The sequence below is a fragment of the Dipodomys merriami genome, unplaced genomic scaffold, assembly GCF_024711535.1.
Source record: "Dipodomys merriami isolate MVZ:Mamm:240054 unplaced genomic scaffold, mDipMer1.0.p SCAF_38, whole genome shotgun sequence".
NCBI classification, from domain to species: domain Eukaryota; kingdom Metazoa; phylum Chordata; class Mammalia; order Rodentia; family Heteromyidae; genus Dipodomys; species Dipodomys merriami.
The window spans coordinates 8228262-8241440 of record NW_027205381.1 but is presented as its reverse complement, the minus strand read 5'-3'; the positions used below and the strand labels follow the sequence as shown (position 1 = coordinate 8241440).

General features: G+C 42.5%; 1 protein-coding gene across 1 annotated transcript in view; it reads left to right on the top strand.

The window, feature by feature from the left end:
- Myo7b (myosin VIIB) overlaps positions 1-13179 on the top strand; it is a 101533-nt gene that overhangs the window by 8463 nt on the left and 79891 nt on the right. The window lies entirely within an intron of this gene.

Sequence of the window (13179 nt, the reverse complement as noted above, 5' to 3'; positions counted from 1 at the left end):
GTGTCCCTCACTTCTAGTCAAGGCTCGAAAGGGCGGTTCTCATTGGTCATTTCCTTATGGCACTTGCTGGGAGCCTGTGCAGAGAAAACAGGTGACTGGATTCTGTGTGACAGTGTGTGAATCAGACCCCAGGCCAAAACTCTACTCCGGGGCCTACATCACGTTTCCTTCACTCAGCATATCACTGGATGCAGGTGAGGGTTTGTGAAGTTTCCCTCTAAAGATAGGGACTCTTCACTTAAAATCCTTGACTTCAATCACAGAATAAGAATTTCTGGACAAATCACAATGGTAAGAAAACTTGGCAGAACTTCATTAAGTAAGTAAGCAAGCAGGCAAGCAGACAAACAGACAAGCAAAAAGGCAGAGAGTAGGTCTCTCAAAGGGAAAAAGACACATGGGGCTCTTTGACATCAGGGGTATTTATATACCAAAGTCAGGGCTTGACTTTATTAAAGTTAGGCAGATAGATGTCTATCTTTGCTTCTCATTACTCTTAGTATTACACTTTTACCACCTGGGTTCAGGTGGTACACTGACCTGTACTTTAAGTATATGACCATTGTGTTTGGGCATCCATTTCAGGAAAGAATGCATTCCGCCATATACTTTTTTGAATGTGTTATCCTTGAGATAACACTTTGTGTTATCTTTTGAGATAAGCACTTTGTGCCACTTTTCCAACCAAGTTTTTGCTTCTCCAGGACACATGTCCTTTTATAATGTCCTTTCTCAGTGTTAAGAGCACACTAATTGTTTGGGGTCAGGCAAGGTCAGGTGGAAAAAGCTGCTCTTGCTCCCCCCCATCCCCCCCTCCCCGTGTTAATATGGCAGCTTTATAAAGGAGTTGCAAGGGTTCAAACAAAGAAGACAGTGTTATGCTTCTAAATATACTATTTCTAAATTCCTGGCTGCCACTCACTTTATTTTCCCTTGTCTATCCTTCATTGTCTCCTAAAATGACTTTGGTCCTTCATCTTGAGGGAAGTTGGTGGGTAAGGATCCTGAGTTTTTGAATTCCTGGCTGCCCTTTGCCACGCCTCATCTTCCCTCATCTGACATGTCTGTTTGTTTTCAGATTAATTTTAACTGACATAGAAAAACTGTATATATTAGTGAGATACTATTATGCAGGAATTCAGTCCTGCAAAGCAGAGAAGTCATGTTTTGAGAGTTCAAACTGAGAGTCTTAATAGGAAGCCAGTGACTGCAGGTGAACTCCTATCACAAAGACCTGCAGCCCAGAATACTATCAACACAAAGATTTTAGAGGCAAAATCCACATGCTTGCAGTGAGAACCAAGTCTCAACAAAAATGTTAAGCAAAGCAAGCCATATAGGGGAGTACTCACGGGTGAACAAACCAAACTGTCCAGAGGAACAATCAGGGGTGAGCAGGGGCTAACAACATGATGCACCTGCAATTCAAATAACAGCTTATCTCACCTTTAGGTTTTTCAGAGTTGGATGAAAAGCTAGCCTCCCTACCCCCAGTAAGACACCAGAGTGGTGGTGAGAACAAGACATTGTTGCTTAGATCTAGTATCCTTATTTCAGTACCATGTAATGTTTTGATACATGTATACATGTGCAGTGTTTAAATCAAAGTCAATATATCTGTGTCACCTGTTAAGTTTTAATTAAGGCAAAGCCAAATAAATGTACTTATGAATGCACCAGTTCAAAGGTCTCAGGATATGAAGAAATGTGAAGCAGAGTTTGGAAAAATACTGCTTGACATCATGTTGCTCACAATTTCCTTGTGGGCCTGATATATCTACTTTGAAGGATGATCATATTCACAGATGGATCCTTCAGAGCCAAAAGGTGGCTGAATAAAGGGTAGAAGCTTAGTGAGCTTGCATTTATCTGCACCTACTTTGTGCTGGGCATTCTCGGGCTCCTCATCAGTATTGCATTCCATCTCAACACCAGCCTTGTGAAGATGTGCCTTTCTTTTTTTGGGGGGTCCAGTTGTGGGGCCTGAACTCTGGGCCTGGGCGCAGTCCCTCAGCTCTTCAGCTCAAGGCTAGCACTCTACCACTTGAGCCACAGCACCACTTATGGCTTTTTTTTTTGCTTATGTGGTGCTGAGGAATCGAACCCAGGGCCTCATGCATGCAAGGCAAGCACTCTACCACTGAGCTACCTTCCCAGCCCAAGATGTGCCTTTCAAATGACAATGAAATTAAAGCTCAGAGAGATCAAGTGCTTTTCCTGAAGCCACATGAGTCATGGAATGTAGAGTAGTGTGTTAGTCCATTTTCCATCACTGTAACAAATACCTGAGATCACCAACTTACAAAGAGAATAAGAGTTACTTTGGCTAATAGTTTTGGAGGTTTCGGTCTGTGTTTGCTTGGCTCCTGTACCATTGGGTTTGCAATGGGTCAGTGCGTCATAGTGGAGAGTATGTGATTCCTGCAGGCAGGGAATCAAATAGGAAAGGGCCATAGTCCTGTTTAAGGCACTGTAACTTCAGTGTAAGAATGGTGACAGACCACAATTCATCCATGATGTGAATGTTTACTTTGTTGTATGCGTCTTTTTTATGTCAGGAGTTTGTTTACAAACATATCTAGTATTCTGAGTTGGAGAGTTGAATCCATTTTCCAGAGTCTGTGCCTCTTCAGACATTCTTATCTGTTAAATAGTGAATTGCAACACCCTTACTTCTTAAGCAGTTGGTGCCTCACTATAAAAAATGGTGCAGCCAATCCAGATCCAAAGAATACAGTCATCATGGCCAGGAACTGCCGCCACTTGTTTTCCACAGGCCTGACAGATCACAGAGGTTGTAAACCTCCAGACACTTTGGCCCAACCTGGAGCCGTGAAAAGCTCTGCAAAGGCGCAGAGACACCACGCGAGAAAGGGCTAAGCAACCACAGCACGGCTTCTACCACGACCTTGTTCGCCCAAGGCAATGGTCACAGGTTTTTTGGTTGGTTGTGGGGCTTGAACTCTGGGCCTGGGCGCTGTCCCTCAGCTCTTCAGCTCAAGGCTAGCGCTCTACCACTTGAGCTACAGTGCCACTTATGGTTTTCTGGTGGTTAATTGGAGATAAGAGTCTCACAGACTTTCCTGCCCAGGCTGGCTTTGAACCGTGATCCTCAGATCTCAGCCTCCTGAGTAGCTAGGATTACAGGGTGAGCCACCAGCTTCTAGCTTCTTGTATACTTATAAAAACATTGAACATTTTTTTCATAGTGATATCAGAGAGAAAGAGAGAGAGAGAGAGAGAGAGAGAGAGAGAGAGAGAGAGAGAGAGAGAGAGAGAGAGAGAGAGAAACTTCCATTTTTTAAAGCAACTCTTCTGTTTTCTAGAAGTTATCTTAGTTATTTCAGTTTTTCTACCTGGCAAATGGACAAAGGGCTTTCTGAGATTTCTCAGAACACCAGCACTGCTTTCTCACCTAGATGACCCCTGCCCTAACTGGTTCTTACCACAGTGACAGGAGGAACAGACACAGCTGTTAAGAGGTAAAGATTGCAGGTGAAACATAAAAGGCTTCCCAAGGAAAGCACTTGGGCACACGAGCATACATAAAGGAGTTTAATGTCAGTAACCTGACAGGCAGAGAGCAGTGGCCAGGAGGGACTATAAGCACGGTTATATGGGCTGGGTTCATGTGAGCTATGAGGGACATGAGGGATGTGAGAGAGTGGCTCCATTGTGGTGGGCTAAGGTGTCAGGTTGCAGCTGCATGAGCAGGGGAGAGCTGTCTTATTGGTTTCAGCTGCCTACTTTGAAAGGCCCTGTGTCAGCTAATTTTGGGGAAGGGCCATGCTTTACTACAAGGCCTAAGATGATGGAGGGTGTTCTGAGATGGAGGAGATAAGGCTAACATTCCAACCCTTTTTGTTTATTTTTGGCAGGGATTCCACATTAGGGTGTATTGGCGAAGGTTCATCTTCTGTAACTGCTTCCTACTGGATAATGGGCAGAGTCATTTGGAAGTGTCCTTTGGGTGAGGGGCAAGGTGATATTGTCCCAGGAGCATCTGATTGGCCATCTGAAGGCCCTTGCTCTTTCTGTGAGGATGTTCTGCAGGCACCTAAAAATACAGGATAAATTAAAAATGGCCACAAGGGGACCCAGCAGGGGCAAAAATACATGTGGCTAGTGGACTCTGCAGGGGTGATTGCGGAGATGAGGGAGAGGCCCTAGCACATGAATTAGTGGCAAGCTTGTCTAGTGCCTGTGTTGTAAGGTGAATCATCCCAGAAGCCACATTTTGAAATATAGAATATTGGAGTTTATATTACACAGTTAGCAGGCTGCAGGCAGCCAGTTTTTACAAAGGCCTGCAGCATGCAAATACACATAACACAGCTAGGAAACATGCTAAAGAGGAAAGAAAGAACAAAAACAATACCAACAATCCAATTCAGCTCCAATGGAGAGCAGAATTGGGAGATGAGCCGGGAGATAGGACACAAAAGACGATCATGGAGACACATGTGGCAGGGCTTCCTGGTGTTAAGGCTGGTCAGAGCCTAAATAGGTTGGCTCAGGGGGCAGTTCCATAGGAAATTCCCAGTCCCAGGCACTGGACTGACAGATTCGGTAGCCTATCAGCCAAGTGCCCACCCCTGTCTCCAGGGATCTGGGCATGCCCATCACCAGGGAGGCAAGTGATGGGCAGGGAATTTCCTTCCCCCAGCATGAAGACAAGATGCCAGACCCTACCATCCACCATGTGGCCAATATGTGCCAACCAGACCTGACCTCCTTACTTTACCTGTGTATCTTCTTCCACCTGTCCTGTCATGTTTACACAGTGGCAACATTTTCCCCATAAGAGGATGCTTGTCCACCCTTCTCTGTAGTGAGCAGGTCCAGAGCTCTCCTATTTTGGAGTGTGATATCCGCCAAGGAGTTAAGTTGAGTCTGTGAAAGGCATGGGGCCTTGGAGGAACCCTCAATAGAGGAGAGTAGACATTCACTAAGTTCTGGGTTAGATGTTACAGAATGGTAAAGACTCCCACCAGATAGCCTTATAGAGACAACAGTGGACACCAAGCTCACTCCTGCCAGAACTGGGAGAAAAATGGCCCATCTCTGTGGCCTTGGGTTTGAGGTGAGGGTGCTTAATGTTTTGAACTTGGTATAGGAGTACAAAGTATACTGTGGAACTGGAGAAACCAGCATGCGGTGGGAGGGAGAGCCTGGAGAGATACACCTGGTCAAGGAGGAGCTGCACCAAAAGATGTGTTTGGCAGGACTCCTGAGGAGTTATGAGTTGTACAGCATAGCACAGGGGCATTTGTATAAGGTAGGGGGAGATTTGAGGGCCGCAGCATGATGGGTAAGGAGCAGGCTTTATCTTTAGTAGAAACATTAAGAGGAACCAAAGCCACAGGAGATTGCTGTAACTGAGCACAAAGGAAACCTCTGTTGCAGTTTAATTGAAGGCTTGAAGGAGAGACTGGTTTAGCAGATTTTTCCAGAGGAGAGGCTTGTGGGAGGATAGAGAATTTTTAAGGCTATTAGAGGACTTTTTTATGATAGGGAAAAACATCATGGCAAGGGCTGTGTTGGGGTTGATGGGCTCATATACCCAGTCAGTCTTAGCTAGTTTGGAATTAATTGACCCCATTACTCCTACTTCCCACTTTTTGTCCCATGAGTAGTTTATTGTATGGGTGCAATTTACAAAAATTTTGTTTCCCAGGCCAAATTTTCGATCAAGGTCAAGGGGTTAGCAGTAATGAAATTTGCAGCTCTAGGAGGAGCAACCATAATAAGTAGTGCCCTGTTTGCAATAGTCATTGTCCTGATCTCAGTTAGACAGACTGAGGAGCATAGTGGTAATTCTCCACATAATAGCATCCTGAAGTGTAGGCCTGTCTTAGGTCAAAGGAGAGAGTTACAGGTCTTCTGCATCCATGGAGGGGCACCCGGCCAAAGAGATTATCCACTGGGAGGTGGGCGTGAGTATGAAGAAATGCCAGGCATATGGATTATGTGCCTGGAGCTCTACTTGAGTATGGGCCATGAGCTGCAAGGTTTCAAGAATACCAAGGGCAAGGAAAATATTATGTGGAATAGAAGAAGGTAAGAGATTGTAAAGCAAAGTGGGGAAAGGTATGTATCTCTTCTGGGGTAAAGACAGATAATGTGCTTTGCAAATGTTGATCCTGAACCAAGTCTAGCAGAATAAAAGGGTAGGGGGCTTAGGGTAGAAACTGTTTGGTCCACAGAATATAGAGAAATTGATAGTAGCAGGATGGAGAAAAAAGGGGTTACTCATCAGTGGAGACCATGTCCTTGGGATGTTCAGTGCTGTGGAGTCTTCTGGAAGGTACCAAGAATCAGTGATGGAATTTGGGTTCCCAGAAAAGAGCTCACTCACCAAGGAAGATCTGTGGATGTGAGGTTGGAGTACTCAGTGATGGTAGAGAGTACCCTGGGTGATTTTCAATGGAAGCTGGAGGGGTTGGGGTTCCTGAAGCAGCTCAGATTTCCCAGGAGGGGAAGAGCAAAGTCAGTGGGAGGGCTTGGATCCAAGTCATGTCACCAATGAAAGGCTTCTGCAAGAAAATCACTCAGACATATGGTCACATACAAAGAGGTTTCATGTCAGTAGCCTGACAGGCTATGTCACAGGCAGAGAGCAGCAGCCAGGAGGGACCCCAAGTCCAATTATATGGGGTCAGGTTCATGTGAGCCAAGAGGAAGGTGAAGGATGTGAAAGAAGGGGGCTCCATTGTGGTGGGCTAAGATTTATGGTTGCAGCTGCATGAGCAGGATATTGCTTCTGGGGAGAGCTGCCTGCTTTGAAAGGCCCTGTGTCGGCTAATTTCAGAGAAGGGCCATGCTTTACTGCAAGTCCCAGCAGAGAGTGCCCTGAGAATGGAGGAGATCAGGCTAACAAAACAGTCTCCCATTTCCTGGTGAGCTGGCCTTGTCACCGAATTCAGGTGAAGGTCCATGAAGTTTTTAAAAGTAGGGATTCTTCACTTAGGGTCCATGACTTGATCACAGGCTAAGAATTTCTATACAAGTCATAATGGCAAGAAAATGTGGTGGAGTTTTCTCAAATAAGTAAGTAAGCAGGCAAACAGTCAAGCAGACAAGAAACAGACAAACAAAAGGGCAGGAGCAGACTCTAATAGAGTGTGGGTTCTCTCAAAAGGGAGATAGAGGGAGACACACACACACATATACACACAAACACACAAAGCTCTTTGGCTGTTAGGGACATTTATATGACAGGGGGTCTGGTTTCAAATTATGCAAAAATAGGAGTTCTATCTTTGCTCTGATTATTCCTGGTGTTACTTTCTGTGTTTCTGGATGTTTTGGGCAGTTCTTCCAGGTCAGAATGCATCCTGCCATAAAATAGATCCTTATCCTGTTGTAAGGTGAATCCAGACAGTGAGATCAGAGAAGCCACATTTTGAGAGGTTGAATTGGGAGTCTTTATTAGAAAGCTGGCTCTGCAAGTGGACTATTGTCACAAAGACTTGCAGCCCCACAAATGCACTTAACACTGTTAGAAAACTGAGCATGAGAGCAGGAAAGGAAAGAGAGCAGAAAAACAATACCAGCAATCTACATCAGCCCTAACAGAAAGGTGAAGTGGGATGCCATGTTGACTAGAGCAGAGCCAGGAGAACAGACACAGCACACAAGTCCTGGAGTAATGATATCTGCACAGGTCTGACCCTCAAATCCAGTCAGGTCAGGGGGCAGGTTCTCCCAAATTCAAGGCACAGGACTGACAGTAACTTATCATCCTTGCCGCTGCCTCTAGGAATTCAGGCATGTCCATCACCTGGGAGGTGGGTCTCTCCTGACGCCAAACAGCACTTACATATCCTCTCTAACAACAGAGGTTATCTGAAAATCAAAGGATGGCTTATCTTACCTCTAGGCCTTGGAAGCTGGGTGGACAACCCCCATCACCTGGTCAGGTGCTAGGATGCCTGTGAAAACAAGGTGACTTACTTAGACCTAGTCTTTCCCTTACTTCAATCCTTGAAATAAGGAGGCACCCTTCAATCTGCATTTTGGGGCAGAAGGTTGCTTACGGTTTGGGAAAGCATTTTTCTAAGGAAGGCATACATCCTGTCAGACAAGGTGCTAATTCATGAGGTGAGAAATGCATTCCTCAGGAAGGAATCATCCTGTTGTCTCCCTTTGAAGCAAAGATGGCTCTTCTATGTTTCTTAATACCATATTTCTGAGTTGTCTTCACCAGGCCTCATTTTCCTCAAGTTATCCTGTCTCATTTCCCTTAAATGACTTTGGTCCCTTAGTCTTAAGGGAAGTAGATGAATGAATAGCTCCTGTATTTGCTTTAAACTGATCACACTTCATTTTCCCTATATCCTGCTTCAACTTGACCTAACCCTTTCTGTCCTCAGATACTGCCTTCCCTTCAACTGGCACCTCTTGAAGCCTGACTGGCCTTTCTTCATATTGTAGCATTACTACTACATCTTTGAAACAAAATGGGAATAATAATACTGTGTATGGATCACATACAGTGCAGCTTCAATGGAAGCTTTGCTTTGATAGCAAATACAAGACTGACAGATGTTCTAGATATGTGACAGGGAAAGAGTGGTCCCCAAAGGAAAGGCAGTAAGGCCCACAGGCAAGACAGATCATCATAAAATAAGAGGAAAGTAAAAGATCCTGTGGATCATGTCAGGCTAAATCTGCTGTTTGTGAAAATGATAGAGCTTGGATGGTGCTGTATGCTAGGGTTGTGTGATCCACATTGGGATGGGCTCTAATTCTTTGTACATATCTAATCCAAGGATTTAGTATACAAAGTAAAGAAATATCTCATTAATAATCATTATATTGGTTTAATTTTAAATGATAGTATTTTTTATATACTGGGTAAATAATAACAGTCACAAAATTACCATTGACCTGAGAGACATGGCTCAAGTAGTAGAACACGTTCCTATCAGGTACAAGGCCTTGAATTCAAACCTCAGTACCACTAATGAAAGGAAAGCAACAAAGAATGCAAAGGAAGGACTGACATTGTCCTAAAGAAAAATGTATGGATTACCTGAACTGTGAAATAGTAATCTCTCTGTGCAACACTTTAGTAATAACACTAAGATTATATTTTCAAAAGAGAATTAAAAAAAAAATCCCCCATTCCAACTTCCTTTCTTTTTTATGGTGCTGGGGATTGAACTCAAGTTCTTACATATGCTAGGGAAGCATTCTACCACTGAGCTATATTCCTGCTCATTTCTTAACTATTTATTTTTACTTTTTAATTTAAATTTAACTATAAAGGTGGTATACAGAGGTGTTAACAGTTACATAAATCAGGTAATGAGTATATTTCTTTTTGAACAGTGTTACTCCCCCTTGTTTTCTCCCACTTTTCCCCTTCTGGCCCCCTTTTCCCCAAGTTGTGAGTTAATTTCCAACATAGTGTCTAGTGAATATCAAAACAATTGGTTCACCTTTTGCTTCACCATTTCTATGATTCCTCTTCCCCTCCCCAAATCAAATAAACTTAGATGTAAGACAAAGGATACAAAAAATATCAGTGACAAAAGGGAATAAACCAAAGAAAAAAGAAAAAAAAAGAGAAATAACTGAAAATAGTACAATAAAAAATCTCTTGTTTCTATTTATTGGAGTTCATTTTGATAAGCATCATTTTATGCTTAGGGTTCTATAGGAGGTTCGCTATGACCCAGCAATTCTATTCCTGGGCATTTACCCAAATGACCACAAACCAGCTACACTGAAGCCACCATCACAACCATGTTCACTGAAGCATTACTTACTATAGCTAAGATATGGAATCAACTCAATTGCCCCTCAGTGGATGAATAGACCAAGAAAATGTGGCATATATACACAATGGAATCTATGCTTCCATAAGAAAGAATGACATTTCCCCATTTGTAAGGAAATGAAAAGACTTGGAAAAATGATATTAAATGAAGTAAGCCAGACCCAAAGAAACATAGGCTGCATGGTTTCCCTCATTTGTAACAACTAGAATATGTCTATAAATCAAAAGTTAATCCAATGGATAGCAAAACAACCAAACAATTACACTTTGACATAATTTTAATTAAACAGCACTGTAAGCATTAGCACAGTCAGAACAAAGGAGAATATTCTTCTGTTTCTTATTTTATTAAAACATTATTGTAAAGGTGATGTACAGAGGGGTTACAGTTACATAAGTAAGGTCATGAATACATTTGTTTTTGAACAGTGTTATCCCTTCCCTCATTTTCACCTATTTCTTTCTTTCCCCGCTGCCATGACTCTCCTACCTGCCAAGTTGTAAAATTCATTTCCAACATAGTGTCTAGTGAGTATCACTGTTGTACTGGTTCACCCTTTGTCCCACCATTTCTGTGATCCCTTTCCCTTTCCCAAATCAGATAAACTTATGTACAAGGCAAAGGGTACAGAACTCAAAAACACTAACAACAGGAAATAAACTAAAGGATCAAAAAGAAAATAAAGAAAGAATAGAAAAGAAAAAAAGAACTGCAAACAGCACACACACAAAAAAAGAAAAAACCCTCTTGTTTCCATTTTTTGGAGTTAATTTTGATGACATCATTTTATATAGTCACATGCATAGAGCTATTGAGCTATTGTGATCCTCTGTTAAGTATATTCTAGAAAGTGGCACTGTGGCTCAAGTGATAGAGCACTAGCCTTGAGCTGAAGAGCTGAGGGACAGCACCGAGGCCTAGTGTTCAAGCCCCACAACCATCAACAAAAAAAAGAGAATATTGTAGACCAGCTGGGTGCTGGTGGCTCATGCCTGTAATCCTAGTTACTTAGGAGGCTGAGATCTGAGGTTCATGGTTCAAAGCCAACACAGGCAGAAAAGTCCATGAAACTCTTATCTCCAATAAACCACCAGAAAACCTGAAGTGGTAGAGTGCTAGCCTTGAGCTGAAGAGCTGAGGGACATGCTCAGGCCCAGAGTTCAAGCCCCACAATCAACAAGAAAAAAAAAATCCTAGACCTACTCAGGAGGCTGAGATCTGAGGATACTGTTCAAAGTCAGCCCAGGCTAGAAAGTCCATGAGACTCTTATCTCCAATTAACTGCCAGAAAACTGGAAGTGGTGCTGTGGCTCAAGTGGTAGAGCGTTAACCTTGAGCTAAGAGCTCAGGGACAGTGCCCAGGCCCAGAGTTCAAGCCCTACGACTGACAAAAAAGAAAGAAAGAAAGAAAGAAAGAAAGAAAGAAAGAAAGAAAGAAAGAAAGAAAGAAAGAAAGAAAGAAAGAAAGGAAGGAAGGAAGGAAGGAAGGAAGGAAGGAAGGAAGGAAGGAAGGAAGGAAGGAAGGAAAGAAAGAAAAAAAGAAAGGAAGGAAGGAAGGAAGGAAGGAAGGAAGGAAAGAAAAAAAGAAAGGAAGGAGGGAGGGAGGCATGGAGGGAGGGAGGGAGGGAGGGAGGAAAGAAAAAAGAAAGAAAGGTAGAAAGGTAGAAAGGAAGGTAGAAAGGAAGGAAGAAAGCAAGAAAGGAAGAAAGGAAGAAAAGAAGGAAGGAAGGAAGGAAGGAAGGAAGGAAGGAAGGAAGGAAGGAAGGAAGGAAGAAAGAAAGGAAGAAAGAAAGGAAGAATGGAAGAAAAGAATATCCTAGACATATTCTAATTATTCCAAATGAAGGAAGCCATGCAACCTGTGTTTCTCTGGATCTGGCTTGCTTTGCTTAGTATAATTTTTTCCAAGTCTTTCCATTTCCTTACAAATGGGATAATGTCATTCTTTGTAATGGAAGCATACAATTCCATTGTGTGTGTGTGTGTGTGTGTGTGTGTGTGTGTGTGTGTGTGTGTGTGTGTGTGTGTGTGTGTCACATTTTCTTGATCCATTCATCTACTGAGGGGCATCTAGGTTGATTCCATATCTTAGTTATGGTAAATAATACTGCAGTGAACATGGTGTTGCTGGTAGCTTTAATGTGGCCTTGTTTGTGGTCTTTTGGGTAAATTCCCAAGAGTGGGATTGCTGGGCTATAGGGGAGCTCTATGTTTAGTCTTTTGAGGAACTCCAAAGGAGGATATTTTTAGGAGAGGATCCCAATGGCTCTTTACTTTTTAAATGTGACTTCTAGAAAAAAATTACATCATATATGTGGTTTATATTGTATTTTTACTAGTAAGCCTTGGGCTAGGCCATAATAAGATATATAAACGGAACAGATTATACAGTGTCCTCTTCAGTGGCCAAAGGAAAATGGACTGTGTCTGAAGTGGGGGTGCTTCTTTCAGGGCTGTGTGGACTAAGAACTGGAGAGGGATGATTCCCCAACCTGAGCACTTTTGCAGCTTGATCCTGCTTACCAATGTGTTGCTTCAACTGTTTACTTTTTCCCATTTATGATTTTGGGGGCTTCAATCTTGAACATGCACACACAGTAGATGACTTGAGAATGAACAAACAAATACATCTTTGTCATGCATTCAGTCAGGCATGGGACTCCATGCAGGATATGATTTTCCCTCACAATTGTGATGCCATTTATTACATGTCACTTTCTAGGTTCTAGCATTGCTGCTGTGAAGTCTGATACCACCTTAATTTCTCTCTTCTGATCTGTGGAAAAACTACTTCCTACTTTTGTCTGTGTGTGTGTGTGTGTGTGTGTGTGTGTGTGTGTGGTGTGCATGTGTGCATGCATGCTAGTCCTAGGGCTTGAACTCAGGGCCTGGGCCTTGTCCCTGTACTTTTTTGTTCAAGACTAGCACATTTAAGCCACAGCAACACTTTCAGCTGTTTGGTGGATCTCATGGATTTTCCTGCCTAAACTGGCTTTGAACTATGATCTCAGATCTCAGATCTCAGCCTCTTGCATAGCTAGGATTACAGGCATGAGCCATTGGCACTCAGCCAACTTTTTCTTCTCTTAGTTCATTTATGATCTTTACTTAGGCCCCAAGAACTTCAAAACCTTATGATGCTATGTCATGGTGTGGTTCTGATTCACCCTCTGTAATATATATATATATATATATATATATATATATGTAGTATTTTTCTTCAAGGAGTTTTATTTTTTTTTTTTTTTTTTGAAAAAGGGATGGCCCTCAGTATATGGTTTGCCTTTGGTTTCATGATTCTTTTTTAACAGCAAACCAATAACATCTAGCCCGCTCTCAATTTTATTTTTTTTATTTTTTTTTTATTTTTTTTATTTTTTTTTTTTAATTT